The sequence below is a fragment of the Schistocerca gregaria genome, chromosome 6, assembly GCF_023897955.1.
Source record: "Schistocerca gregaria isolate iqSchGreg1 chromosome 6, iqSchGreg1.2, whole genome shotgun sequence".
NCBI classification, from domain to species: Eukaryota; Metazoa; Arthropoda; class Insecta; order Orthoptera; family Acrididae; genus Schistocerca; species Schistocerca gregaria.
The window spans coordinates 525978219-526005980 of record NC_064925.1 but is presented as its reverse complement, the minus strand read 5'-3'; the positions used below and the strand labels follow the sequence as shown (position 1 = coordinate 526005980).

Sequence of the window (27762 nt, the reverse complement as noted above, 5' to 3'; positions counted from 1 at the left end):
AGTCGAAGTTCGAAAACATAGCAAAATAATTTTTTTTTTTACATGTGAAATTTCATCATTTTTTTCAGTTACTAATGGCAGCATTTGTTGCTATAGGTACACTTTTTTTCATAAGTAAGAGAGATTCTTCGATGACTTTTGCGGCAGGTCGAGCTGCTATAACGGTTGCGGCGGAGATGGGGGCCGCAACCATTATAGCAGCTCGACCTGCCATAACGCAGACACGAGAGTACATGTGTACCGAAGCACAGTAGTTAAGGCAGGCCAGCTTGGGTTTCCGCAAGCCGGCAAGTTTCACGGGACCCGTTCAGCCTGCGCTATCAATACAACGTGACTAGCCAGGTACGTGTTTGCATAGGTAATTTCACTGCAGTCATTTATCACAAGGTGGGAGCAGCAAACTGAACAAAATAACTCAACGGAGACTGAGGAGAAAAAAGGATCGGGGAATATATACCAGGGGGCTGCTCCTTGGGTGTCTATGATGAACAGTCTGTGGTTCCTAGTACCGAATTACAGATTAATTTAGCAATGGTGACCCAATCGTTTGTTCAGTTTCTTCCGCCAGTAATCAATTACTTAAAGTCTTCTAACCAACACACTCTTACATTGCGAATAATCAAATTACATAACATAAAGGATAATCACAAATTTAAGAAAAATTAGAATAGTTAATGATAGAAGGCTAAGCCAAATTGTGAAATGGTCTGCGCGCCACTCTGGTATACGTACTGTTTGTGTGAAGCCGTCGTTTAAGTTACGAGCCGCCATAGCAGCGGCTGGCTGTACACTGACGCGCCATTCCTGGTGTTGTAGGCTAGGCACGCCAGAAAACTGGTGCTCTACGTAAGCGACAGTGTCGCAGCCAACCGCTGGCGTCAGGGAAGTGCAGATTCTAATCTAACTTATGGGGCTCTGTTAGTGTTAACAGCAGGGGGGGGGGGGGGGGGGGGGACGTGTCATACAGCAGGGTAAAATACACCAGCGAAAATTGCGGCGCCAGGAAGGAAACACGAGATTAATCAGAAATTAGAGAATGTTCAGCGCAGTGTGTGAAGAGTTGCCGGCCGAAGTGGCCGAGCGGTTCTAGGCGCTACAGTCTGCAACCGCGCGACCGCTACGGTCGCAGGTTCGAATCCTGCCTTGGGCATGGATATGTGTGATGTCCTTAGGTTAGTAAGGTTTAAATAGTTCTAAGTTCTAAGGGACTGATGACCTCAGAAGTTAAGTCCCATAGTGCTCAGAGCCATTTGCATCATTTTTGTGAAGTGTTAATAGTTAGAACTGCAAGTCCGAGTGCTTAGCTGAGAATGGTGTCGTGTCTGCCTGCCATGCAGCGTTTGCGGGTTCGATTCCCGGCCTGGTTGCACACTTTCTTCGCTCGCCGATTGGGTGTCTATTATCATCGTTCATCCTCACTGTCTCCCAAGTCGCCCAATGTGGCGTCACCTGTAATAAGACTTGCAACTTGATTGCCGAACTTCTTCGGTTGGGGCCTCCCTGCCATCGATGCCACACGAACTGCAGACAATAGGAAATATGTTCAAAGGGTTTGTGACCGAGAAATACCGTTCGGCAATGGAAAGTCGTGATAAACGGTTGTCGTGTGACTGTTTCTTACCTTCGAGGACTTCACCGTTGACCCCGATGGCTCGCGCAGCCGCCTTACTGGAAAGCGATTTCTTCTTCAGAGGATAAAGGCTCGTCGAACCACTGATCACCCCCGTGATGTATAGCGTCTGCTTTTATATTTGGAATAACTCCTGATCTGTAGCCTTAAATGAACGTCAGCTCCAAGGTGCCACCCGCAGGGTCCCTGCTTGACCACTACCCAATGGCTTCCAGTTCTCTCTTGCTAATACGCCAGTCGTTGATTTCTATCGTCGTACAACGGTCCATCCAGACCCAGAACTCTACTTGAGTAGCTAGCGCTTGGATGTTATTACGCAGTCTAGATTTTTGGGCCCCTTCTTGGATAAAAAGCTGACATGGTCGCCACCTATTCGTCAACTAAAGACTAGCAGCATACGAAAACTGAATGCTCTGTGATATCTGTTGAGTTGCAGATCACACCTTCTATTTCATATTTATTAGGTTCTGGTCTCGTACCATTTGGACCATGGCTGCCATGTTTATGACTCAGCTGCACCTTTGGCTATGGATTTATTGGACCCAGTCTATCATTGTGGACTAAGACTGGCCACTAATGCCTTCTGAATTAGTCCTGTAGGTAGTCTCCTCACGAAACTGGGGATTTTACCTCTTCAGTCGCATTCGGAAGGGCGACGGTTCAAACTCCGTCCGACCGTACTGATTTAGATTTCCGTGATTTCCCTAAATCGCTTCAGACAAATGCTGGGATGGTTCCTTTGAAAGGGCACGACCAACTTCCATCCCCATCATTCCCTACACCAATGGGACTGATGACCTCGCTGTTTGGTCCACTCCCCCGAATCAACCAACCAATCAACTAACCAACATCTTCAGTTCCGACAGTACCAGCTCTTGCTCACTTTGACAACTATCACCGGAAAATTTCCCAGTCAGCGAACGTGAACTATTCTTTTTGCATACAAGAAACGTCGACCACCTAGTTCTCCCCCCCCCCCCCCCCAACCTCGGGTGGGATAACCACTTGGAATACGCTCCAAGGCCCTTTGCTGGAACTTCTGCATAACCCCCTTAGAATGTGCGTCACGCGTTTTCCAGCCCAAACGTCCCTCTTCTTTACTACCCAGACCACGAATTAGGGCATGAGTTTCAAGGACCTAAAATGTCAGTTGCCCCCACGACATTTCGGCGTCTGTTTCCCTCAGTTCTTCAGGGGTAGCATTGTGCTATCGCCATGGACAGGATGGGACGGCTATTACATCTCCTGCATGTCAGGATTCGCTGTTGGGATGTGTAGTGTTTCTACATTGATGCTGATAACCATTGATGATGATGAAGTCCCATATTCCTTGACAGAGCGTAGTGGAACGATGTGGGAGACCCGCACCTCCGCACTAGGCAAGATCCTCGTGGAGGTGGTTTGCCATTGCCTTCCTCCGGCCATAATGGGGATGAATGCTGATGATGGAGACGACAAAACAACACCCAGTCATCACGAATCACGTGAAAAATCCCTGACACCGCCGGGAATCGAACCCGGGACCCCGTGCTCAGGAAGCGAGAACGCCCCCGCGAGATCACGAGTTGCGGGCTGATAACTAATGGCAGACCTTTGTATTTATTAAACAGACATACCTCGACCGCGTTTTAATTTATAGCGACTCAACGAACAATCTCCGGGCTATTAGTCAATGTAACTCTTATCACCCCTCAGAGGGTGCTACTCATGATCTTGTCTCTGTTAGTCGTACTCTTGTCTATCTGTTGGTCCTAAAACATGTCGGTATCCCGAGAAATGAACTGACCAACCATTTGTCTCGAGAAGCACTTGTGCCATTATTAGAAGCAAACTTGTTTTCATAATGAAAGTTGCCTACTGCCATTCTTTTTCCGGTATGCTGCCTAAATCGTTTATCCTTTCCTTCACCTCTGGCAATGATTATGTTAATGTTGCCGAGTTGCACAGTTGTTTCTAGTCCACGCTGAACTATAAGTTCCCCTATAAATGGCTGGGTAAGTCAGTTCACATCTCGGAGGGAGGCAGGGGCACTCGACCTCCAACAGGGGTTACCTAGTGAAACAGAGAGGCTCTTCAAGTAAAGCTTTGGGCTGACGGCATTTTTAGCCTTACCTTACGGTGTTTACGAGGATGCAGATTGCTTTGATGGGTGATTGTGGCTCCAACTTTCGCTAGTATATTCCCGCTTGACAGTTAAATAACAAATGCATAAGACCTGATATCACCGGTTAAAGGAGACAGCCGCGCGGGATCAGCCGAGCGGTCTTAGCCGCTGCAGCCATGGACAGTGCGGCTGGTCCCGGCGGAGGTTCGAGTCCTCCCTCGGACATGCTTGTGTGTGTAAGTTTAGGGACTGATAACCTTAGCAGTTAAGTCCCATTAGATTTCTCACACATTTGAACATTTTGAAGGAGACACAGTGATCTGAGTTATTTATTATAAACTTTTCTTGTCTTGATCACAATAAAACGTAGTAACAACGCTGCGGTAATAAGCTTCGGTTTACTCGAAACGATCCTCAAATGTAAGGAAACAAACAGAAAAATTTCCGTTCAGTTAATTTGGCTCCTAATAAAATTTTAAAAAAATAAGTTTATAAGAGCGTTAAAACAATAAAGGCTTGCGTAAGAGAGCCGATGTCGAAGCACGGTGGGCGACGGGAAGACAATGAGTCTGTGTTGGCATCCTTCGGCGTAGAACACATTCAGAATCTGGATTTTAAAATCTATCAGCAAAGTAATTTGTTAAAATACTAAATTTGCTCTCTTTAAAGTAGTTCATCAAAATATTAGAATAATAACACTGACTGTAATCTCGTTGCTAGTTGAGTATTGGCTCAGGAGAATCCGTCTTTTTACTATACATTTCGATTTCTTCATGTACATTTAACGACCTTCCCTTGGTCGCAGTTTGCCACACTTCCATATTTTTTGTTAATATGTTGAACAGAATGCTGTTCTGTAGTAATATGCACCCCGAAAGTTCCTTTACACTGATAACAGGCGTGCTCACTAAACTGTTTTTTTTTTTTTTTCAAAGAGTGTTGCGTCTTATTGGTCACAGCCATTTCAGTTAATTTTATATGTTCCTGAAATAAGAAATATGTCGTGCCGGAGACCATTTTTGTGTCTAAGACGTAATTTTAAGGTATTCGTAGTTTGGAAGCCTGTCTTTAGGTTTGGTTTTAGAAACAAATGTTACTTTTCAGTGATACTTGACTGTTGTATGTCGTGGCATCACACTTTGCTTTTAACTTTCCTTTATTGTTCCTAGTCAAGTTGGTGTCATTAGCTTTTTGTAAGAGCCTATGTTTTCTTTACAATAAGTATTATTGACATTAGGTACTGCAATCTGCTTTAAAATTTCCATTTCCTTGTTGGTTTCGTCCGGCTGAATAACTAACCACAAGAGGTACGGGATGATAGATTTAAAAATCGCTTTTTTTTAACGCTGCGCGTGGTGCGAATGTGTGCTACTTATAGCGTTTCTGCACGTCAGTTTTCTCTATATTTCGAAGACAGGCTTGTCATTTTTGCCAATAATTTCCAGTCAAGAAAATTAATAAAATAATTATGTTCAATGAAAGGAAAATTAATTTTTAGAGTGTGTATCACTTCATAAGGTTGTGGAATAATTTGTCATTTTGCTAATTTCAAAAAGATTTGTGTCCTCTAATCATCGTTTGTAATACACAATTTCTTTACTATAGCATACTACATTTTTGAAACAATTTGTTTTTCAGATGATTAATGAATATTTCAGTTAACGTGCCAGCTAGACTATGACTCATAGCAAGTCCATCTTTTTGGTGCTATACCTTTCCATTAAAAACAAACAAGTTTCACGTTAGTGACAGCTCTAGCAACATTACCAGTTCGATGACTCTGGCTCTACTAATCTTATGCAACAATGAATTTGCCTTTACAAAAGTATACTTTCTGCGTTGGGATATTTGTATGTAAGCTGGCAATGTCTTGAGATGCTAATTTCATACCATCAAGGATTTTAATTTCTGCTAACATTTTAACAAGCTCATAACTATTCTTTACACTAAAGAACTGTTGAAAATATAAGCCTCTTTTAATTTTTTTATTTTGTACTTCGTTCAGTTCATAGTTCACCTCTCTATGAATTTTAATTTGAGATCTTAGCTGGGGGTACTGGGATTCGCCATTCTAACAGACTTCTTCCCACTTGCTATAAATAGTAAGTTTCATCTTTTTATGGTGATATGAAATACTTTAGAGGGATGTTTCTTAATCTCAGTACTGCCATTTGCATTAAATGAGCACTGTGTTTTCTTAATATAGTCGTTATCATTGGTAATGGCAACTGTATTATCTTTATCAGTATCAGTAATGACGTCTATCTCATTATGTTTTACTAAGTTTATTCAACATCTGATTGCTTTTATTAGTTACTTTGTTAGTATTATGCTGTTCTATTAGAAATTATTTGATTTTAACAGCCATGTCAGTTATATTGAATTTAGTCATCTTAACTACTTCAGTGGCTACTTTTGTTTTGTCGTTAATTTCTTATTTTTAGTCAGCCTAAGCTCAGGACAAAATTGTAGCGTAAGATTTTTTTAGTATAGCTTGCTCCTCATTAGTTAACGAAAACTGAGTAAAACTCATTGTTCTATCATGAACTGTGTGTACTTTTAGAAGTTCCTTTTCAAGCATTTTCCTATATATATATTTTTTCGTGTCGCCTATAAATGGGTTCAACAAACTTAGCTACATGCCACAGAATATGAGTGTACATGGTTATGTTGAGACTGGACAGAACGTTACGAAGTTGGAACTGCATTTTTGAAACCCCCTTTCATGTAAGCCTTTAATTTTGTATAATTCACTTATTTTAATCTTCAACCATAGAACTCCACTTCTAGTTCTAACTGCCTGTGCTAATCGGGGAGTATCTAGTTTTGAACAATTTGTACACATCTCTGCATGCAAGCATGGACAAAGATTAGTTTCATGCTGTTTTTTTATACCAATAGTCGCTTTTTGACCAGCCTTTGGACTATGACAAACTATGCTTAGTAACGATGTTGTTGTGGTTGACACTTACTTAGATATCAGTAATAGCACATTTTTAACGACATGAACTAATAAATTTATCATTTAGGAAAATCTTGGAATGCCAGCGTGACAAGTAGAATAAAGTGAAGTATATCTTTAAACCGTGATTTTTATTGGCTCAACCAGTTGCAAAAGTGTAACAAATCGTGATTTAACTAAAAAACTAGCTAAAACCTTAAAGGTTACATCATCCCCTAAAGAGCCAGCAGTAGTAAGCAGTATTTTTACAACAAAATTTTCGCAGTAAGCGGTGACTGTTAGTGTTATATATTTCCCTTGGTGTTTGTTGTAGTGGCTGTGTTTATGCGTGTGTGTATATTTACATTTGAGACTTCTGCCTAAAGGTAATACTCGAAATTGCAATCGCAATGGACAAACATTTTAAAAATGTTTTGCATACATAAGCAAAATCAGCCGTATTTAAATTAAAAATAGTCCCAATATTCCGCTTCTGACACCTTCGATGTGAGGCAAATACCGAATTGGAAGTACCTACTCAAATATCCCAATTGGGTCTCCCTTTGCCCTACTAACAGCTCGCCTGGAATTTAGTTGAAAAGTCCCTGACTATACAATGTGCCGTTTCTGGAACAATCTACTGGTTCTAAAGAATGAAAAGTCCACAAAAATGTAGTGAACGAGGTTTCCCTTGGTTACCTGGAAATCCTTTCGCAAACATTCACAAACTGGATTCACGCTGCCCAACACCGAGCCTGCTTGAATATTTGGTTGAGAAGAACGAAGTTCTACAACAACCCTGATTGCTCCAACGAGTACAGAATGAAATATATATATATATATATATATATATATATATATATATATATATATATATATATATATATATATATATATATATATATATATATGTGTGTGTGTGTGTGTGTGTGTGTGTGTGTGTGTGTGTGTGTTATAAGCAGTTGCACTGAAATACGTATTGTAGATTCTGTTGACTTCATCCTGATTCATGATCTTCCAGATGTACATGTAGATACTGCAGGTGTACGTATTTGCTGCATGACATATCGCCTCAAAAATATACACAATAGATTCAGTTCAGTTCGGTTTTATTCGTCACTTACATGAAGATCATGCTTGTTCATATGGTATAGGGTATGTCAGTGTGATGAAATGATAGCGTGTGATTTATCATATAACGATTGAATACAGAAATTATAGACACAAGATAGTACAGTTTTTAAAATACATTTCTAGCCAAAAGAACTGTCATTTGATTTTATCAGAATAATGCATTTGTCCAAATGTCAAGTAAACACATAGTATTTATTTATAGTTCATTTCGTGACATGAATCTATGTGGTGAACAAAATGTACTACATACATGCCATTCATTGTCATGTAAACACTAGATAGCATACATTAGAAAAAAATACACATATAATAATGTTTCACTCTTTCACTTATAATCTGTGGGAACAGTCAAATTGAGAGATTTTTATCATATTATCAAATGTTCCAAATCTCTGTAAAAACTATATATTAAATATAGTGTACTTCACGAGTGCACATCATAACAGTGTAATATGGAGCTATACCTGATATATGGACGTGAAATTGACCATATGTGTGTAACTAAGTGGCAAAACTATCATCACAGCATAACTCTAATAATGGTGCTTCACCTTTTTTGATCTCCAACAGTACTAACGTGTAAATGAATGTATAAACACCTGAAGATGGGCGCAAGCCCGAAACCGGTCGTATTACGAATAAACAACCTTTTATTGTGACTGGTAGCGGATATCTTTCTACAACCCCATTTCAAGAATGGACTCTAATTAAAGCTTCCAGGGCTTTGCATTGCGTTAGTTTCATCAGGTTAAATAAATATACAATGGCATTATCATTTGAGCAATAGTCCCAAAATCCGAATTGTTATTTACTTAGAACATTATTACCAATCTGCAACTAGGGTGTATCACTATCTCAATTTTTTTTAGAAAAGAATCTCTGGTGTGAAATAGGTTGGTAATCATTGACATTAACTTTGCTGTGTAGGGGTTTAATTAGGGCATAGTTTAGACTCACTGAAAAATTTATTTAGTGATGTATTACGTATTTCAAATAGGCTCGTACTTGTTACTTACGTATGAGAACGTGTCATAAATCCTGTCACCTGCTAACAAGGTGTATTGTGCCAAAATGTGATATACCGTTGGACTGTGACCACAAGCACTTGAGAACGATCTCTTTGGAGGAGAAATGCGAGCATCCAAAACCAGGGCCATATTCACAAGCATCTTAGCGATTCGTCATCTCAGTTGAGAGGCAGCAAGAGACACGACCTTGCCAGGTAGATGGCTTTACAGTTAGGAGCGCACCATCTCCCTCCGAGCGACTCTTCTCTCACTGATACGAGTGTACGCCTCAACAGTTTCGGTGATGTAGAGCATATTACACACTTTCCAGAATGAAATTTTCACTCTGCAGCGGAGAGTGCGCTGATATGAAATTTCCTGGCAAATTAAACTGTTTGCCGGGCCGAGACTCAAACTCGGGACCTTGCCTTTCGAGGGCTGGTGGAAGTGGGGCTGTGAGAACAGGGCGTGAGTCGTGCTTGGGTAGCTCAGACGGTAGAGCAATTGCCCGCGAAAGGCAAGGGCACGAGATTGAGTCTCGGTCCGGGGCACAGTTTTAATCTGCCACGAAGTTTCACACTATACACTTGTTTTGGCGTCCGGTACCGAGGTGACCGTGCTGAAGGACTACGGAAGCCATGTGTAATTACATGTCCGGCCCAGCCAAGCATACTTAATACGCAGGCCTGTATTTATTTTCTCGTAACGTTCTCTGCCCTCAAACACTCACGCAAATGCATCGATCATCAGTGATTAATGCTACGTGCCATTAGTTTACTAGCTGCGCGCTACTTCCACACACCAAGAACGTCGTTCGTTGGACATTTTGCTTCACAACTGGGCTCCACAATCACAACGACAGAAATAATAACAGGACATCGACTGCGTAGGATTTTGTATGGTTTGTTTGTGCCGGGCTGTTTCCGGACCATACGTCCATCATCAGTGGCACACTGTTGGTATCTTTACGTCAAATGAAGAACGTTTAAGACATGACTACAGTAATATGTAAATGTATGTTACTGCACATCTCACACAGTAAAAACACACTGCCCAACCATATTAACGTCATCAGAAAAACTCAAGTGAAATTCTTATAGTTATCCAATTTTTTTTAAATAGTATGTTCACCTATTTTGAGTAAACTCCATTGCTTTGCTTCACTTTTATTGATGTTCATCTTACAATCTATTTTATTAACTCGTTTTAGAAATTTCTTGTTATTTTCCTCTTCAGTATGTTCTACGTACATGTGGAATATCATTGGAGATAAGCTACAACTCTCATTAAGCCATCGAATCTACAGCCACCTGTATGGTTCAAATGGCAGAAGCGGAAACATCATCTTGGAGTGCTGATCGTATAAAACCCGTCGTTCTAACCAGCGTGGGATATTTTACCCCTATCCTCATGCTTACCGTGCAAATCACACTTAAATGTTCGGCACAGTATTCATAGAACGACTTTCAGATTATCTTTCTAGTATTTCACTCTCAAATAGGAATGGGGAAAAACGAACACCAAAATCTTTTCGTGTGAAACATATCTTGTAAAAGACGTATAATTTTTTATTTTCTATCTTATCATGAAATAATTACTCTGTGTGAGAACCATGTAATAGAAAATGAACGTAATATGCTGTATAAGTGAAATAATACTGGTTGTAACACACATACTGAGTTCACAAGAAATGTCAGGGATAATTTTTTTTCTTAAATAACGGTTGAGAAACGAGAACTTCTCTTCTTGTAGTCACTTCAGTTGTCTCTTGCGAAGTGACTGAAGGTACGTGTTGGGCTTTATGTAGTTTTTCATTTATTGAATAATAATTATCATTCTCCTGCTAAATGTGTCTACAATGATTTGTAGATTCCCTTTAGCGAGAATGCATTAATTTCGTTGTATGAGTTTTATGTTTCAGGAAGATATATCATGGTCGTGCACTAATTGTTTGAGAGCAGAGCGACGGATGGCTTATCACGTCGTGTCGTACCTGTACTTCCTACATTCGTTTCTACGAAATCTGGTTCACTACTCGAGGCCAACTTTCATGTGGGAATTATAGTAGTTTCATGGTCAAGATGCTTTCAAACAATGACGACGTACAATTGCCACCAGGGCCCTGATACACCAAAAGATACAGAGCGATGGCAGAAGAAGGGTGATGGTGATGAAATATGAGACGATAAGTAATTCCAATTTCATATGTGTCAAAGTAGTAACCGCATCTTGTCATCAGCATTTGTGACGTGTCTCTTCCGAGGCGAACCTCTCTCAATGCATTGCGTACTTTTTACCAGATTTAAGTATTTCTTTCATTTTTTATTCTGTCAGTATGGAAAGATACAAGCGCGAGCTTTAATTTCTCTTATTTTATTATGATGGCCATTTCTCACTAGGTAGGTGAGAGTAATCAAAATATTTTGACGTTCGTAGGAGAAATTTGGTGATTGAAAGATTAGATTAGATTAGTACTTGTTCCATATATCATGAATACGACACTTCGTAATGAGGTGGAACGTGTCAGAGTTAATAAAAAGTGTCTATACAAGATATTACATAACACAAAATATTACATGACACTTAATATTTTTAATTTTTTTGGTCGGAGTTGGGGAAATTACCAATTTACTATATCCAAAAATTCATCTAATGAGTAGAAGGAGTTGCCATTAAGAAATTCTTTTAATTTCCTTTTAAATGCTATATGTCTGTCAGAGCTTCGATGCTGTTAGGTAAGTGACCAAAGACTTTTGTGGCAGCATAATTTACCTCCTTTTGAGCCAAAGTTAGATTTTACCTTGAGTAGTGAAGATCATCCTTTCTCCTAGTGTTGTAGTCATGTACCCTGCTATTACTTTTGAATTCGTTCGGATTGTTAATAACAAATTTCATAAGTGAATATATATATTGTGAGACTACAGTGTAGATTTCTAACTCTTTAAATAAGTGTCTGCAGGATGATCTTGGATGATCTCCAGCAATTATTCTGATTACACACTTTTGTGCAATGAACACTCTTTTACTCAATGATGAGTTACGTCAGAATATGATGCCATAAGAAAGCAGATAATGAAAACAGGCGTGGTAAGCTAATTTACTCAGATGTATATCGCCAAAATTTGCAATGACCCTAATCGCATAAGCAGCTGAACTCAAACGTTTCAGCAGATCTTCAGTGTGTTTTTTCCAGTTCAATCCCTCATCAATGCATACACCTAGAAATTTTGAATATTCTACCTTAGCTACCGATTTTTGATCGAAGTGTGTATTTATTAATGGTCAAAGCTCTAGCAGCAACGAGTAACGCCTGTGTTTTAGTGACTACCGCCCCAATTCGCTTATCAAATCCGTGACACTCTTTCCCCTATTTCGTGATAATACAAAACGAGCTGCACTTCTTCTAAATTTTTTTATATCTTTCATCAGTCCTGCCTGGCAAGGATCCTATCCGGTGGAGCAGTACTCAAGAAGGGGACAGACAATCTTCGTTAGGAAGTCTCTTTAGTTCATTTATATTGTGCTTATTATTGTCTTGAGCATTCATTGTACTAAATTGCTGCAGCGATAACAATGTATGGTCAGTTGTTTACTTCGCGTTACAGTGACATTGCCTTCTGGATCGCTTTTTACACTGTCTGGTCACATTAATGGGACAACCGTTCAAAAGCCTGAATAAGCAGCTTTTGCAGCGCGGACGAACAGGAAGAGGGTCCACGAAGTTCTGGAAAGCAGTGACAGGGATGTGGTGCCGTAATGGTTGCACTCCCGTGGCCAGCTGCTCCAGGATTCTCGGCTGAGGATCCATGCCAATAACCCGATCGAGGTGACGCCACAGATTCTCGATACTTGTTGATCCGGGGAATGTAGTGACCAGGGGGATACAATAAACTCACCCAGATGTTCTTCGAGCACTTCCGTTCACTGTGAACTGCTGGAAGGTGCCACCGTGCCGAGGAAAAGAAGGGGGATGGACATGTCGTCAAGAACCCATTGTGCATTTCAGAATGACGATATCATGCATGGAACGCCAGCAAACGTTCCTCATACCATAACGCTACCTCCTCATTCCAGGATCAACATGATTCACCTGAAAGGGCCAGCTATAGCCACTCACTGGACGTCCAGTTTTGGTATTGGGGAACAAATTCCACTCTTAGTGCTCGATGGACAGCAGTCAACATGGGTGCGTGAACCAAGCACCTGCGCTGCAGGCATACACACTACTGGCCATTAAAATTGCTACACCAAGAACAAATGCAGATGATAAACGCGTATTCAATCGACAAATATATTATACTAGAACTGAAACGAGATTATATTTTCACGCAATTTAGGTGCATAGATCCTAAGAAATCAGTACCCAGAACAACCACCTCTGGCCGTAATTACTACCTTGATACGCCTGGGCATTGAGTCAAACAGAGCTTGGATGGCGTGTACAGGTACAGCTGCCCATGCAGCTTCAACATGATACCACAGTTCATCAACAGTAGTCACTGGCGTATTGTGACGAGCCAGTTGCTCAGCCATCATTGACCACACGTTTTCAGTTGGTGAGAGATCTAGAGAATGTGATGGCGAGGGCAGCAGTCGAACATCTCCTGTATCCAGAAAGGCCGTACACGACCTGCAACATGCGGCCGAGCATTATACTGCTGAAATGTAGGGTTTCGCAGGGATCGAATGAAGGTTAGAACCACGGGTCGTAACACATCTGACATATAACGTCCACTATTCAAAGTGCGGTCAATGCGAACAAGAGATAACCGAGACGTGTAAACAATGGCACCCCATACCATCACGCCGGATGATACGCCAGTATGGCGATGACGAATACACACTTCCAATATGCGTTCACCGCGATGTCGCCAAACACTGATGCGACCGTCATGATACTGTAAACAGAACCTGGATTCGTCCGAAAAGATGACGTTTCGCTATTCGTTCACCCAGGTTCGTCGTTGGGTACACCATCGCAGGCGCTCCTGCTTGTGATGCAGCGTCAATGGTAACCGCAGCCACGATCTCTGAACTGCTAGTCCATGCCGCTGCAAACGTCATCGAACTTTTCGTGCAGATGGCTGTTGTCTTGCAAACGTCCCCATCTGTTGACTCAGGGATCGAGACGTGGCTGCACGAACCGTTACAGCCATGCGGATAAAATGCCTGTCATCTCGACTGCTAGTGATACGAGACCGTTGGGATCCAGTACGGCTTCCATATTACCCTCCTGAAGCCACCGATTCCATATACTGCTAACAGTCATTGGATATCGACTAATGCGAGCAGCAATGTCGCGATACGATAAACCGCAATCGCGATAGGCTACAATCCGACCTTTATCAAAGTCGAAACGTGATGGTACGCCGGTCAGCTGCTGTTTGTGTATGAGAAATCGGTTGGAAACTTCCCTCATGTCAGCACGTTGTAGGTGTCGCCACCGGCGCCAATCTTTTGTGAGTGCTCTGAAAAGCTAATCATTTGCATATCACAGCATCTTTTTCCTGTTGGTTAAGTTTCTCGTCTGTAGCACGGCATCTTCGTGGTGTAGGAATTTTAATGGCCAGTAGTGTTCGAGGGTCGGAACTTTAATAGTGGAAACTATTTATTCACAGCTCGTACTCTAAGTAGGCTGTTTACGTTTTTTATTGGTAACGCCACATAGCACTCTGTATGAAAAATCACTGGCTGTGCTGTGTGCAGTCAGTGGCTGGTTGGCATTGTTGTAATACTCGCCATTGTAGTGTTGGACAGCTGGATGTTAACTGCTCGTAGCGTTGCGCTGTTGGAGGTGAGACGCCAGCAGTGGTGGATGTGGGGAGAGAGATGGCGGAGTTTTGAAATTTGTAAGACTGGATGTCATGAACTGCTATATACATTATGACTTTTGAACACTATTGAGGTAAATACATCGTTTGTTCTCCATCAAAATCTTTCATTTGCTAACTATGCCTATCAGTAGTTAGTGCCTTCTGTAGTTTGAATCTTTTATTTAGCTGGCAGTAGTGGCGCTCGCTGTATTGCAGTAGTTGGAGTAAACAAGATTTTTGTGAGGTAAGTCATTTGTGAAACGTATAGGTTAATGTTAGTCAGGGCCATTCTCTAGTAGGGATTACTGAAAGTGAGACTGCGTGGCGCAAAACAAAACGAAACAAAAAAGTTCTGTGTCAGTTTAAGCACAGTCTTGTATAATTTTTCTAAGGGGACGTTTCATATGTCGACCCTTAGCCGAGGATACCTCACTGGAATCTTCTGATTTTTTTTCTTGTAGTTTGTGTAATTAGTGTAGCTTTCGTTTATTGCTAGTGCGTAATTGAAGAGGGAATCTCCTTTGTAGTTGCAGTCTTTCATTGTTGTACAGAAAAACAGTTGTGGCATGCATGTAGATTTGCACCACGTATTTCGGAGTGAAGATTTAACTACTGAGTTACATAAAATTGAATCGAAATGTCAAAAAGTCTGTAATGACGTAAAAGCACAAATTTGTGAGCATTTTCAACCTATTTTTTCGCGGCATGAAAATGCATTACTGAATCACGAATCAGATATAAAAGAACTTCAAACTATTGTTCATGAAAATCATGAGACCTTGCAAGCCAAAATTGACTCAGTTGCATCTACCGATTCGGTTACGCAACTTACAAAAACTCAGGAAAACTTAAAGGTCACAGTAGATACTCTGAAAATTGGTTCAGAAAGACACATGGAGGAAATCAGTTCATTATCAGAGAAAGTAGTTGAACTTTCGGATCAGCTAAATAATTTATCTACGAAGGTAGATGATAATCTGAATGACACAAAACCGGTAATCTTTAATGACACAGAAGAGTTCGAACAAATTAGGAAATTCAAACAAAATCAGAATCAAATTAATACGCAACACCAAAGAGAAATCCAGGAAGTACAAGATCAGCTGACACACGTAATACAAGAATTACGTTTGTCAGAGAGCACTCTCGCTGCAATACGGGAAGAGGGACGTAGAAATACGGAACGGCCACAAAATAATAACACAGGGCACTTCGAAAATTATGAAAGAAATTGGCAAGGTACACCGAATTTTGAGAGGGAACGGCGGAAACGATGTAACAATGACCGATATGCTACCCACCGACATGATGATTTTGACTATAAGCTGTTCATTACTACACGTAAATTCAAAACATTTAAGAATTCTGGCAACGACATTCATCCACAAGCGTTGCTCCATCATTTCTCTCATTGTTTTACTCCTAACTGGTCATTAGAGCACAGATTAGAATTTATGTGTGGCTGCTTAGAGAATGAACCAGCTGTAATAATGCGATCGGTCATTCATGATTGTCACAGTGAAGGAGAATTTTATCATGCCTTCCTCTCAGCATATTGGTCTCAAGCTACACAAGACCGAGTAAAACATAGCATCATTATGATGAAACATTTCGAACAATCTGAATTTTCCAGTCTTGTGAAATATTTTGAAGACATGTTACGTAAGAATCAATACCTGTCAAACCCATACAGCCCTTCAGAACTCATCCGTATTTGCTTAACGAAATTGCCGGAACATTTAAGGAATATTATTTTGGCAGGGCGTTGCAAAGACGACACTGAAGCTTTTCAAGGACTCTTACAAGAATTAGAAATTGACACAGACAGTCGCGGGATGCGAAAACAGGAAAACAATCACTACAGGTCACATCCGTCGCAATTCCGCGATGAAAGAAACAATAACTGGACACGACAAGGCTATTCTCACAACACAAATCGTGACCAAAACAGACACCACCCATATGACAACCACTGGCAGAGTAATAATAGTTACAGAGAAAGATCGCATTTCCGTTGTAATGAATATGACAGAGATTACCATAGAAACAGACAATATGGGATCAAAAACAATTATTATCAAGGGAGACAGAATAACTTCAGACGCAACAGTTCAGACCGCAGTTACGCTTCAGGAAGAAATTCCCCAACACGTGACCGGCAAGAAAGAAACTATGGAATCTACCGACATGGCGACAGACGATATTATCGTAACGACAGACCTGAATTGCATCAGAACTGGCGAGCTTCAAACAGGGCAGGGCCTTCTCGACAAAGTGAATTTGTAGAAGTTAGGTCTCCAAATCCCACTAACGACGCACGCCAACAAAGAGATAGCAGACAATGACTCGCACCGCAGGCAGCCACGCGCGCCGGCTGGCTCAGAGAAAAATAACATAGACGCTAACCTTGAGCAAATTTTAGCATTCCTTACCGATGTAAACAACATGATAATTGCTTCGAAGTAAAAACTCTGCGCACTGGAAAGGGTAAAAGATTGCACCACATTTCACATGTAAAATCGCTTATTGAGAGATAATCAGTTTTTTTAACTTAGTCATTGCTATAAAATTTTTCACTATACATCACTAGTATGCTTTATCAGACTTAGAAACTGTTAACATTCAACAATGTTTTGAAGTTCACTATCCAGTCTAGCACCTAGGGAATATATTTAGACAGTATTTACGAGTGCATTTTTATAGTGAACAGACGTCACAGTGTTATTATGTGTGTACATTCTTGCTTGATAGTTGCACGATTACTAACGACTATAAGGCTTACATACTTAGAACATGTACCGGTACTGCTAATGACATTTTAATGCAACATTTTGGTTTACTTGAAAATACATTCTTTATTTGAAGTACTTTCTGTGGGATTAAAGATTACTTAGCATTCGGTTTCCTTGACAGCTACACGATTATATTACGACGCTACTAATGTGTGACACAATTTACATTGTTGTTTTTGCAGTGTATCTGTTTTTCTGAATTCTTCTGGAAAAGAAAACATGTTTTAGTAGTAACTTTTGTGGTATAGCTGCAATGAGACAGCCTTTTCCATAGCACAACAATATGTTACATTATAGTACTTTCTTGATCACGGTAATGTACGTATTAACTACGATATCTATACGCAAAGCATTTCACTTTTGTTTATCATGAGGTAAGTACATTAACTTCTGCAGTACTTAGCTTTCGGAGGACGATAACTACGACACTTCCACAGAGATTACCTTACAAAAAGAGCACAGTTTAGCGCTACAGTACACGTATTTGACTGATCAATTTTGTACTTAAAACATTTATTTCTAAAGATATTTGAAGTACAATGATACAAAGGTTTTCCGTGATACATTTCATTCCATTGATGTAATCTGTAACACCTGAGGATATAATTACATTAATCCTCAGGGGGTACACGCCTACTTTGTGTACCATGTGTCTGGCAAGCACAAGGAGCCCTAGCTAATATGGTATTTGCTTATACAACTTTACACATCGGTACCATATTTCTCTAACACAGGATTACACAGCTATCTGATCATTTAACTGAGAGAGACAAATATTTATTTTACTACGTCAGTGACAGATGTTTACGTAATTACACGGTTGGATAACTTCACACTTATGAAATTGTATTTTGTCTGTACTTTGTGAAATGTTCATATTTTTTCGGAACGATTGTGATTCTATGAGAGCTTTGAATGACATATTTGGTATGAGATCATGATTTTTAAAGTACGTTTGAGGTAGATGACACTATTTAAATGAGCAGAAAATTTTTTTAGGTTTTGAAATTATTGGAGGAAGCTACAACGTTTTTGAGATTTGGCTGAGTTTTTATGATGTTATTATTATGATGACAATGTGTATTATGCTGTTGAGATACGTTCGTGATCAATAAGATGATGCTACCGTATATGAGAAATTTGATTATGCTACGTATTTCTTATGATGAAATATTGAAGAAGTGTTGACGAATATGTATATGTATAATAAGGTAAGGAATAATGAGTAGTGGTTAGGAACTCTGACTTGTGGAAAAGGATGTTGGAAACCAAGAATCGTACTTTAATAATTATGAAATGTGTGTATATACGTGAATGTATCACCATGCTGGAGATAATTTTTTGGACACTGTTATATTTACAGGATTTTGTTTCTACATATTTCTAACGCAAATTCTCGGTCTGTGAAACTGTCACTGCTGTCGTAAATATTTCGGTAAGAATGTTAAGTGACCACATTCACGTAATGCGTCGTAGGCACCCAGCTGCGCGACAATCGCTTGGGAAAAAGTCATTACTGTGTACCTTTCGGAGGCACAGGTGGAGAAAAAAAAAGGGCCATTAACCTCGCTATTGACATTCCTTTGTAGAAAGCATCGTAAATACGACACCCTCAAACTTGAGAACATGATTACACTGTAGAGTTCTTAATTTATGATATTTACTGAAATGAAATGATGAGAAACATTTTACATCTATTGTCTTTGCAGGTGAGAGATTGCTCATTTTGTTTAATATCTAGTTTCTAGCTGCACTGCAGCATTGGTTAAAAAAATTTTTATAGATGTACTAATATAAATATTTTATGCCTACAGATCCAGTACATAATAACTTTTTAATCTACTTAAAAAAAACGAGGGATCACAAAAAGACATTTCCCTTCACAAGAATTGCATACAGAATTTTCTTTTCAAGTACTTGGTAATTTCTTTTGTAGCATAAGTTGTGGTGCAACACTTTAATTACATAGACATTAAGATGTGAATATACATTTCCCTTATCTGCATTATTGTCTTTAGTGTAATATATTTTCTGCTTGAGCTTTGTCATGTTTAGATATAAGTTATTGCATTTGCTGTGCTGTTTGCCAGGCATAGTGTTACTGAATTTGACTCTGTATTACTCTGTTAAGCCAGTTTTACTACGGATTTATTTTTCTTGTTTGTTGCACATTGCCTTATATTAATTATAATATTGCAATTGCTTTGCCAATTTCTATTTTTTTGTCATTGCTCTTTGTGTTAATTGTTTTGTGCTGCTGCATTGCCACGTCCCTTAGTTTAGCACCTGAGCTCAGTAGATTTAAGTTAGCTTAAGAGGGGGTAGACTATATAAGAAACTAACTATGATGAATTGGAAGAAATGCATTGAGAAGCTACAAGAAAATGGTTTGGCCAAAAAAGTAGTGTACAGTGGAGAAAAACTATTTTTGAAAGAGGATGTGAACAGAATACAGAAAGCAGGCTTAGGTATGACTTTTTGGGAATAATGATGAACGAAGGGAGATCTCCATGCAAAATACTGCAGTAAAACAAACCCTGTCCTTTCCTTTTGTGTTATCCCTCTATGTGTTTGTGTTCCCTTGTGTATTTGTGTTTTTCCTGTCTTTATGTGTTTAGCTGATGTTGTTATGTTATAGAATTTTTCTAATACTATGTTATTTTCTTTGTAAAGTGTATAGACATTATTTATTCTGTTCTGTTTGAATGCTCATGTATGAAATTAGTGTTTCGAAAATTATTCTCATTATTTTATATATTTACTTCTGTCATAATTCTTGTAACACTGATGTATCTGTTTATTTCTATTCTTTTGTAAAGCCTCTACTACTACAAATTTATCTGTATTGTTATGTTCTTTAATAATGTATTTTGTACCTTTGTTATTGTATTCTTATGTTATAAAGTTGTAATTGACACCAGTTCATCAAATTAAGTAAGTTGTAAATTACATTTCACTGCACACGTTTCTGTTGGTCATAGTATATGGACAATATGTGAGAAGTAGGGACTGATAGTGTTTGCACGTATGTTGATAATTCAGCAAGGGACTGGTTAACAGCATTGCTGGTTCTAAGGACAATTAGAAAAAAACTTTGTGAGTGCACAAGTGGTGGTTCAAGGACTTGCAATATTGTCTGCAAGACTCTTTGATGGTGATTGTGCACCGGCACAGTCGCAACGGATGGGTGCTAGCCATCTCTACAAGAACTACAGTGGATCTTTGATGGCCCACCAATACCATTATTTCTACAAGGACTGCACTGGGTCTGAACCTCTGGTAGCCCACCAATACTGTGATCTCTAACAGGACTACAGTGGTCTGCTCTGTGATGACCTACCTACCAATATTTTTCAAAACTTCGACTGACTATGTGGTGGGTTTGCTCTGTTGTGGCCCATTACCTGTCTGCATGTCACGAGTCAGCACTGTCTTTCTGTTGGAAGGACAACACTACTTCTTCAAGACTGCATGGAAATCCACTACATCCGTGTGCATTCTCTTTTACTACTCAGACTTTGAGAAAAAAAAAACACTGCTATTTTACTGTGATGAACGATCAGGACTGTCTTTATGGACTGTGAGAAAATTTTAGCTTTTGACCAACATTGTATCAATAAGTGTGTGCATTTGATTTATTTGTTATTGTAATTATAATTATGAAAATTTTTTCAAATCTGTATTGGCCACTGCCCAAAACAATTTGTAAATTTTTTTGTTGGGAGCATGGGGGCTATGTAAGTAGGCTGTTTAGGTTTCTTTTATTGGTAACGCCACATAGCACTCTGTATGAAAAATCACTGGCTGTGCTCTGTGCAGTCTGTGGTTGGTGGGCATTGTTGTAATACTCGCCATTGTAGTGTTGGGCAGCTGGATGTTAACTGCTCGTAGCGTTGCGCTGTTGGAGGTGAGCTGTCAGCAGTGGTGGATGTGGGGAGAGAGATGGCGGAGTTTTGAAATTTTTAAGACTGGATATGATGAACTGCTATATACATTACGACTTTTGAACACTATTGAGGTAAATACATTGTTCTCCATCAAAATCTTTCATTTGCTAATTATGCCTATCAGTAGTTAGTGCCTTCTGTAGTTTGAATCTTTTATTTAGCTGGTAGTAGTGGCGCTCGCTGTATTGCAGTAGTTCGAGTAAACAAGATTTTTGTGAGGTAAGTGATTTGTGAAACGTATAGGTTAATGTTAGTCAGGGCCATTCTCTTGTAGGGGTTACTGAAAGTCAGATTGCGTTGCGAAAAAAAAAAAAAAACAATTTGTGTGTCAGTTTAAGCACAGTCTTGTATGATTTTTCTAAGGGGAAGTTTCAGTACAAAATAGATACGTGTTTCAAAGTTTTCTGACCTTCAAAGTAGTCACCAGCATTGTGTTTAACCTGTTACCAGCGATGTGGAAGTCGTAGGATAGTCTTAGCAGTGCCAGATGTGTCGACAGTTCGAACTTCGCGGTCTATTGCCCGACGAATTTGTAGCAGTTCTGAAGAGAATGCTCTGAAGTGATTCCTTCAGAAATCGAGTTGAACTCACGATGGCTTAAGTCAGGGGAGTGCAGTAGGTAGTATAGCACTTAGCAGCCCCATCAGTCAAACAAATAACAGCTTGCACTGTACGTGCTTGAGCATTGTCCTGCAAAATGATGGTCAGGTCCTGCAGGAAGTGTCATCAATTCTGTCTGTATGCTGTCCATTTTTGGTTCACAGCCTGTGACCAGCTTAGAGACAGAAGTGATGACTCTTTCTGTAGGACCTGACCATCATTTTGCAGGACAATGCTCAAGCACGTACAGTGCAAGCTGTTATTTGTTTGACTGATGGGGCTGCTAAGTGCTATACTACCTACTGCACTCCCCTGACCTAAGCCATCGTGAGTTCAACTCGATTTCTGAAGTAATCACTTCAGAGCATTCTCTTCAGAGCTGCTACAAATTCGTCGGGCAATAGACCGCGCCATTCGAACTGCCAACACATCTGGCACTGCTAAGACTATGCTACGACTTCCACATCGCTGGTAACGGGTTAAACACAATGCTGGTGACAACTTTGAAGGTTAGTAAAACTTTGAAACACCTATCTATTTTGTACGATCTGTAAATAAATAGTTGCCACAATTAAAGTTCCGACCATCGTACGCAGCAACGTTCGTTGAGCAGACGCTGTTGGTAGCCTCTTTGTTCATCCGGATGGTCAGTTTAGTCTATTCGCCCGTACACATCTTTGCAGCCATCATTCTCCCCCGTCATCTACATCCCGTGTGCACCACTGTTCCCTCCACTAAGGTTTCGCACGCCACCATTTTGCCACGTACGGTATAGTTTAACCACGGCGGCACGCAGATATCTTGTAATCTTAGCGGTTTCGGGAATGCTTCCGGCCTTGGCCCGAAAACCAACGATCCCGCCGTTTTGGATGTCAAATAAATAGATCCGTTTCCGCATTGCAACAGCGCCTGCACTGTTTTCCGCATCCCCCTGCACGTTTTATATGACATTATGTTAGAGAAACTACAATTCTATGATATTAATGGAACAGCATATGAGTGGTTTAAGTCATATCTACAGAACAGGACGGGAAAAGTCTCTTAGTATGCTTCAAGTGATTCAAAGGAGTTTGCCACTTCATCTAACTGGGGTGAAATTACATTGGGTGCTCCACACGGTTCGATGGTGGGTCCCTTCCTGTTCTTGATATATGTGAATGACCTCCCTTCTTATGTGAAACATGATGCTGAACTGACACTGCTTGCTAATGATACAACCATAATTATTAATCCAGTAAACGAAAGTCCGATAGAAAATGATACAAATAAGGTCTTTGGAAAAGTTATTAATTGGTTTCCTGCGAATGGGCTTGCTCTGAACTTTGAAAATACACAGTACATCCAATTTTCTACTGCAAAAAGTGTAATTCCTTCAATAAACATAACACATCAAAAGAAGTCAGCAGCCAGGGTAGAGCATACTAAGTTTTTTGGTGTACATATAGATGAGGATCTTAACTGGAAAATTCATATTTTGGATCTCCTAAAGCGACTAGGTTCAGCAACTTTTGCAATCAGAGTAATTGCCAATTTTGAGAATGTAGAAATTAGTAAGCTAATATACTTTGCATACTTCTACTCTCTGATGTCATACGGAATAATATTCTGGAGCAACTCAACACTTAGGCAAAAGGTATTCACTGCTCAAAAGAAAGTAGTTAGAATAATGTGTGAAGTTTATAGTCGCACGTCGTGTAGCAATCTGTTTAAAAGGTTAGGAATTCTTACAACTGCTTCACAGTACGTTTACTCAGTAATGAAATTTTTTCTCAACAACATGGACCAGTTTAAAATCAACACCGACATTCATGATTAGAATACCAGAAAAAAAGAAGACCTACACTATCCTTTACTTAAGCTATCTTTGGCACAGAATTGGGTAAAATATGCTGCTACAAAACTTTTTGATAAATTACCAGATGAAATAAAATGTCTGACAGTCAGCTGTAATAGTTTCAAAACGGAATTGAAATCATACCTCCTTGACAGCTCCTTCTACACCATAGATGAATTCTTGAATATGAGTAAATAAATCTGGAGATATAATACATGCATTAGGTGCCACTTAAGGGAATGGGATAGATAATAGAAATATTTAGGTATAACACTATACTGTAAAAAAACTAGTTTCCTGTGCGCATTTCTTGTGCATTTGACACATTTCACATCATAACGATTTTCCGTGCTGTTGATCAATGGAACACGTAACTAACTAACTAACATACCCTCCACTGGCAGTGCTGCTATCTGCCGTCTGTGTGTTGTTATTGTACGTTGAAGTCGAACATAGGCGGTGGCCACTTTAATGTAACTAGGCCGCGTACTTAAATCGCTAGTATCGCTTTGTGGGGGTAGAGGTGGCGTCAAATTTTATTTCCGTGCCCTTTCACAGCGAACTCAATTTTAAGGCGCACGTCCTACCTTGGGGTTAACGTCATGGAAAGAACCTGAATGAAACGTCGACCTCATGCACACTGTTTTGTTTTATTCTTTTCAAGAGGACTGTCAACCTGCCAATAAGTCATCTTCACCGTGCACATAAATTCTGATTCAGTCGTTATAGCCGAAAATGCATTTCTATTCACGATTACCGATTTTTAATTTTTCATGTTTTATGATGAAGCGGTTCAGTCGATCCTGTATCTAGGTCACGGCCTAGTGTCATTTTCCGTAACTAACTTGAGACAATCGTATGTAAGTACCGGGTGATCAAAAAGTCAATATAAATGTGAAAACTTAATAAACCAAGGAATAATGTATACAGAGAGGTAAAAATTGACACACATGGGATTTTATTAGAACCACCCCATATTGCTAGACGCATGAAAGATCTCTTGCGCGTGTCGTTTGGTGATGATCGAGTGTTCTGCCACCACTTTCGTCATGCTTGGCCTCCCAGGTCCCCAGACCTCAGTCCGTGCGATTATTGGCTTTGGTGTTACCTGAAGTCGCAAGTGTATCGTGATCGACCGACATCTCTAGGGATGCTGAAAGACAACATCCGACGCCAATGCCTCACAATAACTCCGGACATGCTTCACAGTGCTGTTCACAACATTATTCCTAGACTAAAGCTATTGTTGAGGAATGACTGTGGACATATTGAGCATTTCCTGCAAAGAACATCTTTGTCTTACTTTGTTATGCTAATTATTGCTATTCTGATCAGATGAAGCGCCATCTGTCAGACATTTTTTGAACTTTTGTATTTTTTTGGTTCTAATAAATCCCCATGTCATTCCAAGTATGTGTGTCAATTTGTACCTCTCTATCTACATTATTCCGTGATTTATTCAGTTTTCAAATTTATACTGACTTTTTGATCACCCGGTAGTTTGTATTGTTCCGCAGAAAACTTCTGATACTTCAGTGTGCAGCGTATACCTACTAACACGGCAACATTTGCAAACCGAGCAAGCCAATGGCCTTGCTACGTTGTATACGTCGGTTCTCGCCCGGTAACCTAAAACCGTCCGGCACACGGACCGTGCTGTCGAACGTTAACGTTGAGCGTGCCAAGTCCAACGTGCTGCTGAACGCTCAGGAACGATGCGATTCGTGCATACGGTACGTGGGCCCCAACGTGGTATTCGCGATCGCAATGCAATCCAGCGGCAGTTGAGGGATGTTTCTAGTTCGTAAATCACATTGTTTACTCAACGGGCGCTCTATTAAAACGCACATTTCCCCCATCGTCCACGAAAAGGAAAGTACCATGTCCAATCAGTAAGGACATAGGTTTATAAAGGTTCCATTACAAACAGTGCGGCACAAATTTGGAATACTTCCCTGCATAAGATAAACATTATTTCGTCATTCCTACATTTTAGTAAAACCCCAAAGTCAATCTTACTTGATCACTGTTCCTACCCAGTAGCAGAATCTTTGCAACATGTGGATTAAGAAACGTAAAAGAAAAAGGTACAAAATATCTTTATACAAGTAGCCAAAGCTGTCCTGTAGATTAAGTCAAATCGAACAAAGTCACCCCTCAAAGAAAAAAATGGTTCACATGGCTCTGAGCACTATGGGACTTAACATTTGTGGTCATCAGTCCCCTAGAACTTAGAACTACTTAAACCTAACTAACCTAAGGACAACACACAACACTCAGCCATCACGAGGCAGAGAAAATCCCTGACCCCGCCGGGAATCGAACCTGGGAACCCGGGCGCGGGAAGCGAGAACGCTACTACAAGACCACGGGATGCGGGCACGCCGCAAAGAAAGGTGAACTTATATTTACATAACATCATATATTATAGTATACGCTTATACTACACTAATAATAAAGTATCAGAACCTAATAAAAACGCGAATGTTAAGGAAAAAAAATTGCAAGTGTTAAGATGCGAACGACCGCCCCAACAAACAACTCAACAGCAGACAGTGTCACTAGCCATTCGCTACATCAACAACATACCCTTTGCCAATAATCATAGTACCTTACCCCTTGCTGAAAACCTTAATCGTAGGTGTGTTACTAATTGAAATTTAATTATAACAAATTTTACCAAGAACAATGCATCTTCGGTGGATCTCCAGTGTGTCATTGCCATTAGGCTACTCTCATAATACGCAAGTTACAATAATTCTTTTGCCACGAATATGATGTTTCTCACTATTTTATTGGAACGAGTCACACAGTTAACAACGGGTTTTCCAGTGATTCTCAATTTTCTGGTGCTCAGAAACGGCATATATACATATGGGCTTGAAATGAATGCCAATATGGCGCCTCACAACTCTGTACTGAAGGGAGACGGCGTGCGTGTGAAATAGACGGCGTTGTGCCATCTCACTGGTCAACGCTCGGACGCACCCTCAGAATATCTGACCTGCCAGATATTGCTCTGCACGTTCGGAAAGACTCCCGAACGTGCTATTCCACGCTATGACGTCAGTAACTCGACACGCTCAACGTTCGGATGCACCACCGCTGGGCCCGGCTAGTAAGTGAATGGGTGACCACCTGGCTACTTCGGGTGTAATTGGTTCCGGGACACACAAGTCCCCGAAGCAGCGTCCAGTTGAAAGAGGTGCACCAGACCGTTGAGACACACGACATCTCCGTTATTACGATTATTATTACTATAACGTGAAGTCTTGGTTACCAATTTAGCAGTCCACGACTTATTTAATATAACAGGTGATATTAGTCATGATACACATCAAACGAAATTTCTTTTACATATAGCTATTTCGAACAACTCATCAAAAGATAGTGTTGATACCCTCTTGTTTAAAATAGTGACCCAAGACAGTAAAAAACAGATTACAGAGATGCAAAATTTTATTGCAGCCGTCAAAATCATCATTTGAGATAATACTCTCAACGCTAAGACATTCTACTTACCACAGGTCAGCAACACGCAAAATTTCTAGCACCTTAGGCCAGCAAACATTTTCATCCTGGAAAACAGGAAGATAAGAGTATTAGGGAAATTTTCGAAGACATATGAATAAAGCCAGTCGTCTGGTTGCAGAGGTAGAAAATACAGTTTCGGGTGTAAGATTCTTTTCATTTTTCAGTCGTTAAAACACGACCGGTTTCGGGCTCTTACATGCCCATCATTAGATGTTATAAGGGGGCGTTTCAAAAGTCCGTGCAAAGTCCGAGAGATGGCACCACTGGCGCTTATCGAGGTCATGTTTAGATAGTAGCATCTTTGCAAAGAACGCACACCAAGTTTCAGCCATTCTTTGTGTTTGGCATTCGTGTGAATCAAGGAAGTCGAGTGATTGTCAAAAAATGGATGCAAAAGAATTTCGTGTGCTGATTAAACATTACTTT

At 40.1% G+C, this 27762-nt stretch overlaps 1 protein-coding gene across 5 annotated transcripts in view; it reads right to left on the bottom strand.

Annotated features, from left to right (window-relative positions):
* LOC126278594 (fatty acid 2-hydroxylase) overlaps nucleotides 1–27762 on the bottom strand; it is a 537874-nt gene that overhangs the window by 267156 nt on the left and 242956 nt on the right. For 4 of the 5 annotated variants that reach the window (XM_049978808.1, XM_049978811.1, XM_049978806.1 and 1 more), the window contains exon 2: nucleotides 27325–27380. The gene's annotated coding sequence lies outside the window, so the exon portion shown is untranslated. Of the gene's footprint in view, nucleotides 1–732; nucleotides 840–27324; nucleotides 27381–27762 lie in introns of those variants that run through there. The other variant, XM_049978809.1, reaches the window with a different exon arrangement.